The following is a 10,427-nucleotide window of genomic DNA, read 5'->3' as shown; positions in this document are numbered from 1 at the left end:
ATGACCTCTCACTTGCTACTGAACATTAATTCCCTAGTGTTGGTTACGTGTGTGTGTGTGTGTGTGTGTGTGTGTGTGTTTCATTTACCTCCAAGAAGACCATCACTAACTGAGACAGGAGTCTCACCCTATACTTCTATTCTTCCTCAGCCTATTAATGCATGGTATCTGGTTATTACTGCTTGAGTTATAGCCATTCCATATCACTGTATGAGGAAATATTTGAAGACAATTCTCTGGATAATTTCTTACTTCTTTGTTTTTAAAAGTAGACAGTGTTGAAACAGTGCCACAGGTCTCTCAGCAGTCAGCGGTAGGCCTCTTGCTGTGTGGGTTGGTATGTAGTTGTACACTTGAATTGGTCCATATCATTTTGGCAGATTTGAACATTGTCACCTCTCTCTAAATAGTAAAATTGGCTCACTTTTGGTAAGATTACAGAGTTGCTAACTCTACACTTTGGATCAGGAAAGCATGTCCTCTCTTCAAAAGCAAAACCAAAAGAAAACCGAGTGTGATATTATCCCCCTCTCTTTCCATTTCACCTGTTCTGAAACTTCTTCTTTTTTGGGGACAAGGCCTCTCCCAAAGCTCTGGGCCCACAAGACTTCTGTGAATGACCGGCTTTTCAATCTCCTACATATCTTTGCAGAACCACTTCTCTGCCTATATTTAAGGAAAAGAGGAGACGTGTTTCACAGTTATGCCTTGAACTTGATTATACCAGTAGATGTCACTCTGAACAACAGGATGGGGTATCCCTTTTCTTAGCTGTGGTTCAAAATGGGCTGTGGTATTCCTGCTGCTAACCACTTTTGAACATCTCAGGACTGACACATCTGAATTATGACATTCTCTGCATTGCCAGTTTTACTTCTATGTTGTGAAATAAGAGGGCTGGGAGAGCTGCCATTTCATCTCGTTCTCATTCAGCTAGAATGCCAAATGCTTACATAGTTACACCAATCAACTAGGCAAGAAGAAAATGTTTCAGGGAAAAAATTGGAGGAAATACATATTTTAAAGCAACATATCTGAATTCAGTGTTCAGGCACATTAAATTCTGGGGAGACTTAAGGCAGGGGGGAAGCAGTAAATACTTTCCTGAGTGTATGTGGCTGGACCCAGACTAAGCTCACCTCTCCCCACCTATACAGTATCACTTTCCACTCTTGCCCTAAATCAGTGATTCTCAATAAAACTCCTGAAATAGGGAAAAAGAGGAATCTTCCTAAAATTCTCAGAAAACAATAAAGTTAATAGATAAGTTTTCCTCAAATTTATTTTTTCCTTCCGTACTCCATCCCCTCTCCACAAACCTTTGAAATCTGCTTTAGTACATGACAAGATCAATGAGCAAATAGCAAATAGGAAACGTTGGGGAAAACGAGTCTAGTTGGACAGATTTATATTTTGCAGACATATGTTTGTGGTTGTCATGCTGTATACAGTTATATCTCATTATACTTTCTTTTAAAGTTGTTTCCATTATGGACATAGTAAATAATGTATGTGAGATGGTATGTATCAATTTATGATATTCTGTCACCTGAACAAGAGTAAGGACTGTGCTCTGCATGAACCATCCTCCACAATTAGTCTTGGATACTCATTGTACCCTGTGCAAGCTCTGCTCAGTTCTAGGTCAAAGTTCTTGGTTGAGCTTTAATGCCTGAGTTGGAATTCCCTTCCTTCTCCCCTACCAGATTTATACAATCCAACCAGCACTCAGGACCCATCTCAAATATCACCTTCGCCCCTACCATAAGGAAGTATTCATCAGGCAATAGGATTATTAAGAAAGGGAGGAACAAGACAGTACATGCAGGGAAAAAAGGACTTTTCCTTGGGAGGTAAATATGTGACAGCTTTGGGGGCTAGATTTAAGGGCGCTGGAAGCTCATGCAAGGAAAGATGACTCCCAGGAGGTGTGATGGGGCACATTTGTTGAGAAGGTAGAATTGATATTCACCTCCTTGAAGGCTGAGAGGTATGTGGCTGGCTGGCAAAGAGTGAGGAAGAAGGTCCTCTAGGAAGAGAAGACATAAAGAAAAACATAGAGATGGGCAAGGCTCAAGCAGGGACAGGTGGCAGTGAGGTCAAATTGTCTAGAACCCAGGACTTATGACTGAGAGTTATTAGGGATAAGGCTGGTAAGACTTCCTACCCTCATTCCTCCTCTCTGCTGAGACTGAAGACGAAGGGAGTCGTAATATTTTCCAGAGCACACGTGGCTCTCTTGCTTCTCTATGTCAGCTGTGATTCCCCCATCAATCCCATCTTCCATATTCTCTTTATAAAATCGTCTTGAATGTGAATCAACATGAAGACACATGTTTAATAATAATAACAACAACAAAAAGATAATACTTGGCTTCTCTCTATATCTTGTCAAGGTTTAAGAGACTAGAACTGCTACTGATCTTACTAGTGTGGTGTTAGCTCAAAATGTGTCATGAAAAACAGGTATGTACAACTCAAAGGAAAAGGCTCCTAGATAAAGATGTAATCCTCTTATAGAGCAGGAGGAGAAAGAGACACAGATAATGCTGCTTTAATTAAGGTCTTCTTAATATCTCCATTATAATTTCCTACTTCAAGGGTTACATAGCTGTTAAATCTATGACACTGCGTTGAATAAGTGAATACGTTTCAGTACTAAAAACAATTTTCTCCCTAATAACTGTATTTTCAAAATGCTATTTTAATACTGTTATTTCTTTTCAAAGGTTAAGGACACATTTCTGTTTTCCGATGTTAAGATGACCGCAGCATTTTACAAAATGAGAATAGATGTGCTTCCAGGGACTTTCTTTAAAAATTCATAGTATTTTATTCTCAGAAATTTATATTTACTTACTTGGGAAATAACCTACAGAGTAACCTACAATTTAGATCTGCAGGGAAAGAAAAGGATGACTTCTCATTATGTGAAAAGTTTCAAGCTAAATCTTCTACAATCCTTTATGTTGACCATCCAGCTATATAATGCTGTAAGCTATTGGATTTTCCTCTTTATAAAATCATTATTAATCAAAACATGTTGGTGCAAAGCAGAGGATTAATTGTTTGCTCTGAAAATTAAGGGCATATAGAAGAGAAAAAAGATATTAAATAGCATGATGTTTCATTCTGTTTGGAATTAATGAGCATAGTGATCACCTTATTTGAATTCCTGAACTTTACCATATTATCAAAATTCATTATGTGCACAAAAAGCTATGGAGATTTCAGATGTATTTGTTGTGGACCTAGATGACTTGAGAAAATTACTGTGAACCTTTAGAAACTTTGTAATAAGGATTCTATGATGTCATTTAAATTAGGGCACACGGGCAGTATCTTTTAGTATTGACTTTACAGTATTTACTTGGTTGTGATACCAAGTTGCACAATAAGTTAACTTCCAATATTAGGGAAGATATGGTCATCCTTTTTTTTTTTTTAATAACGCATTTCACAAACAGGTTAAGGAATCCTTTTTTTTTTTTTTTTTAATTAATTTATTTTATGGCTGTGTTGGGTCTTCGTTTCTGTGCGAGGGCTTTCTCTAGTTGCGGCAAGCGGGGGCCACTCTTCATCGCGGTGCGCGGGCCTCTCACTATCGTGGCCTCTCATTGCGGAGCACAGGCTCCAGACACGCAGGCTCAGTAGTTGAGGCTCACGGGCCCAGTTGCTCCGTGGCATGTGGGATCTTCCCAGACCAGGGCTCGAACCCGTGTCCCCTGCATTGGCAGGCAGACTCTCAACCACTGCGCCACCAGGGAAGCCCCTATGGTCATCCTTTTTACAGAGCTTTTCATTTTAGAGAAGCGCTTTCTTCTCTTAGACTCATAACACTTGGACTTCTTACAGTAAGTGACATCTGCCGCCTAATACATGAGAACAAAGACCATGTTTTTCCCACCTTTCTATCACTGACAGAATCAAAGTGAATTGGTAAATAAATATTTATGAGTAAATGTCACGGCCCACTGTGCTGTCAAGAACCAAAAGGCTAAACATAAAATTACATTTTGGTTAAAAGAAACCAGAATCATGTTGCTGTGGCATCCTTTGTATTGTAACTTAATCCTTTTGGCTCCAACTTTTATCATTAAAAGTTGAAAAAAGAACATGCAAGAATGTAGACAATTTTCTTTTCCATTCCTTTACGTGTCAGTAAATCCCTTTCTTCCCTTCTGTACCCCTCATGCAAAAGTAGCACATGAATACAAACTTACTACTATACTTTTGATTCAAATCTGAAATAGTTTCCTAAGATGTAAGTGTAAATGTATAAAAGAATTCCAGTTTTGTACTATAGATGTAGGAAGGGAAAAATCTCCTGTAAATGATTTCCACTAGATCTAAATTATATTCAATACTGTCAGTGATTTTCTTCATACAAGGCTTTAGATTGGGAACTTCTTGTCATGACTACCCAAGAGCAAAACTTCAGACTTTCCAGACAAAGATTAATTTCTTAGGTAACTTTCTCTATAGGGCTCAACAATACAAGCTAGAGAGGCCTTGGCAGTACCAACTTGAACCCTGATAATTCTCTTTAATGGGAGACACATCCAAGAATATTAATGTTTGCTCTGTAATTTTAGATGTTATTTCTGAGATCAATAATAATACCAATATTAATAATATTATTAAGGCAATAATAATACTAATATTCACAGATATTTGAGTGCTACCTATGTACAAGGCACTGTTCTAGCCTCTTAACAGATATTACATCATTATAGCAAACCAAAGAGCTAAGTAATTGTATTATCTCATTCTCCTGAGAAAACTAAGGCATATGTCATCCAGGTTATTGCTTCATGCCCTTTTTGAAAAGCATGTGTAGCAACTAATTATCCTGGCTAAGGCTAACCCAGAGCTCATAAGTCAGGGCCTAGACTCATATCTCAATAGGATAGACACATTTGAGCTTGAGAAAAATGGGGAAATTTTAGTGTATTTCTTAAGGATGCTATCTAATGGTATGAGTTCTTAATAATCTCAAATTAATTTTGCTCTTTGATCCAAACTGTAAAATAAGTTTAGCATTGTTAAGTACTCCAGTCAGCTAGCAATCTTTAGCTGTAGCTTATAAACCCAAATGTTCTGTTCAGTACTTAGGTCTGCTCTTTCATATTACTATACTTTACTTTTTAAAGAAATTGTGTTGCATGAATGCGGTTATTTTGCATATTATTTTTAACAATACTGAATCTGCCCGAATAATGTAAACTTTGATTTTGTGGGGAAAATTAGCTTTAGTTTGAGATTTGACAAATGTAAATGCCAGCCTATAAGCCAACCTATATTTTTGTAAGTTAATTTTTATAAGACTTTTCACATTTAAAATGATGCTTCAGTTTTGTTTATCTGTTTGCCACTAGAGTCAGTGTAGAAAGCTGAAGCTATTTGTGGCATGTACAACTCAGATGTTTCTCATTAAAATATTAGGATCCATCCAAATAAAAGGAAAACTGAAGTAGGAAGCAGATTTGAACTTGAGATTTCCTCTACGATGACGGTTGCATATAGCTAATTTTTGGGTAGACAATGAATGAGACCTCCTGATAGTTCTCTGTGAAAGGGCATTTCTGCTCTTAAAATTTTGGGGATCCAGAGTCCTGAGTTCTATTTGTCTCTACCATGACTTTGGGCAAGTTACACTATCTGTGTTTGTTTCCTCAACCACAAAATTAAAGAAGGAAGGATTGGACTACATCATCTTCAAGGCCCTTTTCAGCAATAAGTGCATCATTTTATTCTGTTCTAACCAGAAAATGGCCCAGATAAGCTTTACCCCAGTTTGAAAGGGAGCAAACCAATCTAAAATGACAGTAATAAAGAAGTCACTAATGTTTATTGAGCATTCACTGTGAGCCAAGTACTGTGCTAAGGGATTAGCATATATTCACTGATTCATTCCTTGTATGATACTGGGTTATTGAAACTGTTACCGAACGGGGTTCTTGGACTCCTTAGTCAATAGAAATTGATCAGAGGCCAGACAAGAAACTCAGGCAAGGCTTTATTGGGGTCCCTGCTGCAGCAGGGGGGAGTGAGAACAAGCAACATGTTCCCTTGCTTACTTGCTTGCCGACGGGGGGCGAGCTGGTTCCTTATATGGGGTGAGGGTAGGGGTGTGTCCAGGGGTGGCTTAGGTGGTTTGCCCACCCCTTTGGTGGTGGCGTGTGCAGGGGGCATGCGCAGTAGTACCCTGCTTTTGCTCCCGACTCCCTGTTTTTGCTCCTGGCTCTTCAGAACTGGCAGTTGGGATTTTTGGTCTCTTTGTATATTGTTGTCCATAATTTGCCCCAAATGTGCATACATATGCAGTTATTTTTAGTCCCTTATAGTTTCTTTGTATTTTGTTGCTCAAGGAGATATTTGTCCAGGTGGAAGCACTGCAGCAAAGGGTCCCAGTCCCAGGCCGGTCTCAAAACCCCCCACTTAAAAGGGAGGAAGTGGAGGCACAGAGACACAGGGAAACTTGCAGAAGGTCTTGCAGCTAGTAAGATGTGGAGCACAGATCCCAATCCAGTCAGCAGGACTTAAGTAAGGGTCCAGAGCCCGAGATAACAGTCTGCCATCCTAGAGGGATTAGAATACCTCTGTGTAGAATGGTTTCTTCCCCGTGTTCTCATCCCCAGTAGGGATGATGGAAAAGATGGAGAAATACTTAATAGCTGGAAAATCAACTCTAAATCTCTTTGGGGACTACTTTATCACTTTGAATGATTTCAGGAACATTCTTCTTTCATGCTTAAGCAGGATGCTGATACAGTGTTATGCTGGCAGATGTTATAAAGTGTCTGTCATGTTGGCATTATAGTGCTACCTTGGGCTTTTTCACTGTCCAACTCCAAGCTATATTTATATGAGAGATCACAGAGGCTGAATTGCAAAGCCTTTCTCATTCAGGCCTTGCTGGTGGCACTTGAGTGTGTCAGTTTCAAGCAGCCACGGGCCATGGTGAATAGGTGGGGAAACAGAAGAAACCCTGCACAGATGTGCTCCTCTTTGAGGGAACTAAAAGTACAAAAACACAGTTCTTCAAAACATTTCGTGGGAAGCATGTCGACGCATTGTAAGTGATGTCTTAGGTTTAAACTATTTGGTACATAGTTTTCTTTAATATAGAGATTTCCTGGTATTTGTCCATCCTTGTTTACAGATTATGAACTATTTTTAGAGTCACATGGATTAAAAATTGAAAGAGAAATATAAAGCCAACGTGTTAGTCAAAGCCACTCAGAAGTGAGAGGGAAGCATGGCCCCACCCAATTTTAATGTAATTTATCACTTCATTTAGAAGACTTCCTGTAATGTGTGAAGAAAGGTCTATCTCCACTGCTCTAACAGTCAGGCCAGAGAATCTGATTTTAGGAGACATTTTCAAAAAATATTCTAGTTAAGCCAGTGGTAAAAGTTTGTTCTATTAAATTAGACCTTTCGAGTATCTGTGGTGGGCAGATCCAGCACGTTCACTGTGTTTTAATCTCCTCTTCTTCATCCCATTAGTGAAAGAGGGATTCCCACCCTGCGGTTATGGGGATGACTGAACACATAATACCTGACACTGGACAGCTGAGATCAACAAAAGTTTATTAATCCCATTACTCATTGCCCAGGTTTTTTAAAAATATCAAGAGGATGGAATGGCCCCTGGTTCCCATGGGAGGATGTGATTTCTGTGTTGAATAATTCCATGAACTGGAAGGGAATTGAAACTCACTACTCAGCAATAGGCAGGAACTATGCCCGGTTGCTTTGTTAAGGAAGGTTGTTTGGCTATAGACTGGATCTATGGGAGTGGAGTAGGGATAGGAACTTGCAGTTAGGTCATTCGAGGTCTTTCTGGTTTGACCAGATGTAAAGGCCCATAATATTGGGTCTTAACTTCAGGCCTTATACCAGACACTGCTAAATTCAACCATTGCACTTAGGGTCTAGGTCTTCCCTCTTGTGTTAGTCTGCTTGGGCTATTATTAAAAAACAAAATAAAACCACCTACTGGGTGACTTAAAAAAGAGAAATTTATTTTCTCACAGTTCTGGAGGCTAGATATCCATGATCAAAGTGGCAACAAATTCAATTTCTGGTGAGCCACTCTTCCTATCTTGTAGATGACTGCTGTTCTTACTATTTCTTCAATGGCCTTTCCTTGGTGTGTGCACATGGGAGCGGAGGGAGAGAGGAAGAGAGAGAGAGGGAGAGAGAGAGTGTGTTTCTGTGGTGTTTCTTCTTTTAAGGACGCTGGTCCTATCAGATCAGTGCCTCACCCTTATGACTTCATTTAACCTTAATTACTTTCTTAGAGGTCCCATCTCTAAATACAGCCACCCTGGGGTTTACAGCTTCAACATATGAATTTGGGGGGAACACAGACATTCAGTCCAAAACACCTCCCCCATATTTTTCAACACTCCTCACACTTTTCATAATCATTTAATATCCATTTCATTTCTGACAAATTGAATCTTGGAATATTACTAGTTCCTACCGTGGTATCTAGCACAAAGTAGATTCTCTAAAATTTGTTGAATTGAGAGAGGAATTTGGATTTAGATTTTGTTTAAGATACTCAATGTATCCAACGTTCTTCCAAATTTTCTTTGAAATTAATTTCTGAATATCATTAGTTAAGCAACTATCAGATTTGGTCAGCACATTATAATTTTCCTTTTTTTTTTTTGGTTTTTACTCTTGGAAGGAGCACTGAACATGGTGTTAGTTTTGATTCCTGGAGCTGCTGGTACCTAATATTTGTCACATTTTTAACTTTATCTGTAATGTGGAATCAATGATACCTATCCCATCTCTCTGCCTGTGAAGATAAAATGACAGCATGAATATGAATGTTCTGCATAAATTACAAATCACCATACAAAAGCAGGGTAGGATCTAAGAACACATTGCACATACTACAGCAGCATTACTTCAGTTGGATTTTTAAAGAGTCTGGGGTGCTGTTAAAAATGTCAGTTCCACTCTCCTACATTGAATTTACTGAGTTATTGTATCTGATGGGTCCCAGAAATTTGAATTTTAGCAAAACCCCAGGTGATTCTAATACACATTAAAATCTGAGAGCCAATGTACTCTGTTACAGTTAGTTGAAACGAATCAAATAAAAACATCTGCCAATGACATATAACCCTCAAGTTCACAAGGAGATATTAGTTTTTAGTTGAAAACAAGCAAACAGTGAAATTTAGCAACTTCCCACAAACAGCAGGAAGTCTTTGGGTATACTTGGTTTCTATTGTGTATGTGCTCCAGATTCAGAACTATGAATTTAGTGGTTCCCAAAACTGAATGATTTCAGAAACACATGGGAGCTTTAAATATATAGATTCCTGGGCCCCACTTTTGGAGAACTTGATTTAGTAAATCTGTGGCAGGATCAGGAAATCTGTTTCTCAAATGCTCATATGATGGTTATAGAGATTGGGGGCAGGACACTGAATTATTGTAAAACTGATTGTAAAGTCAACAAAACTCGCAATTTCTTCACTTAACAAACTTCGGATGTACCAATATCAGTGTTGACTTATGTAACATGACATTCATTAGTCTTGATACATAAAATACAGTTTAAAAAAACTGACAAAACTTACTGTAGGCCTTGTATCTTTTTGTTCAGCATTGGATTGTGTATCTACTTGGAATAAAGCCACTTTTTGTTTTGACTTAAGAAGTGCAATTGAAAGCTGGAAGCTCTGACAGAGCCTAGCTGTTCTGACTAAATGAGTTTTAGCTTTCAAATTCTTATGGTTTTTATTTACTGTCTTCTTTAGCATCCCAAGGCTTGAGATGGAATCTGAACACAAAATCTACTTAGTGAAATAGATTCTTAATAGTATTTATTCAATTTGAGAGAAGTGAGTCTTAAACACTTCTTTAAACTTCACTTACCCAAATACATAATATCATGTTTATGCTCAGTAAATAATATTGAAGATATTAAATTATTTGTCCACAGTATACCCAGAGAATGCAACAATTAACCTTATGGATTAGGGATACTACTCGCTTACTTCAACACTGGTACACGTGCATGGAGGAACATTTTGAAGTTGATTGGAGCAACTCAAATATTAGTTGAAAAATTAGTCTGGTGAAATAGTCTTTTAAAACGCTGTTGCAAATTGTTGTATGATTTATGATTGCATCTTCAGAGGCTTTCAGACATTCTCTTCATTCTTAAAAGCAGCCTAAAGGCTGGATAGGGTCTGTGTCACTACCCTCCCTTGAGAGAAGAAGAAAGAGAAATGGAATGGCTAAGCTATCATGGGCCATGGACTTAATTAGTGTCAGAAATTGTGCTAAAACTCACATCTTCTGGTCATAGTTCCCTTCTTACTGAATCTGGTGGGCAAAATACATACCATCCATATATGAAAAGAATGCTATTTTTACATGGTCTAAAAATG

This window comes from Eschrichtius robustus, chromosome 15 (assembly GCF_028021215.1).
Source record: "Eschrichtius robustus isolate mEscRob2 chromosome 15, mEscRob2.pri, whole genome shotgun sequence".
NCBI lineage: Eukaryota > Metazoa > Chordata > Mammalia > Artiodactyla > Eschrichtiidae > Eschrichtius > Eschrichtius robustus.
The sequence above is the reverse complement of the archived record's forward strand: the minus strand, read 5'-3'. Positions refer to the sequence as shown.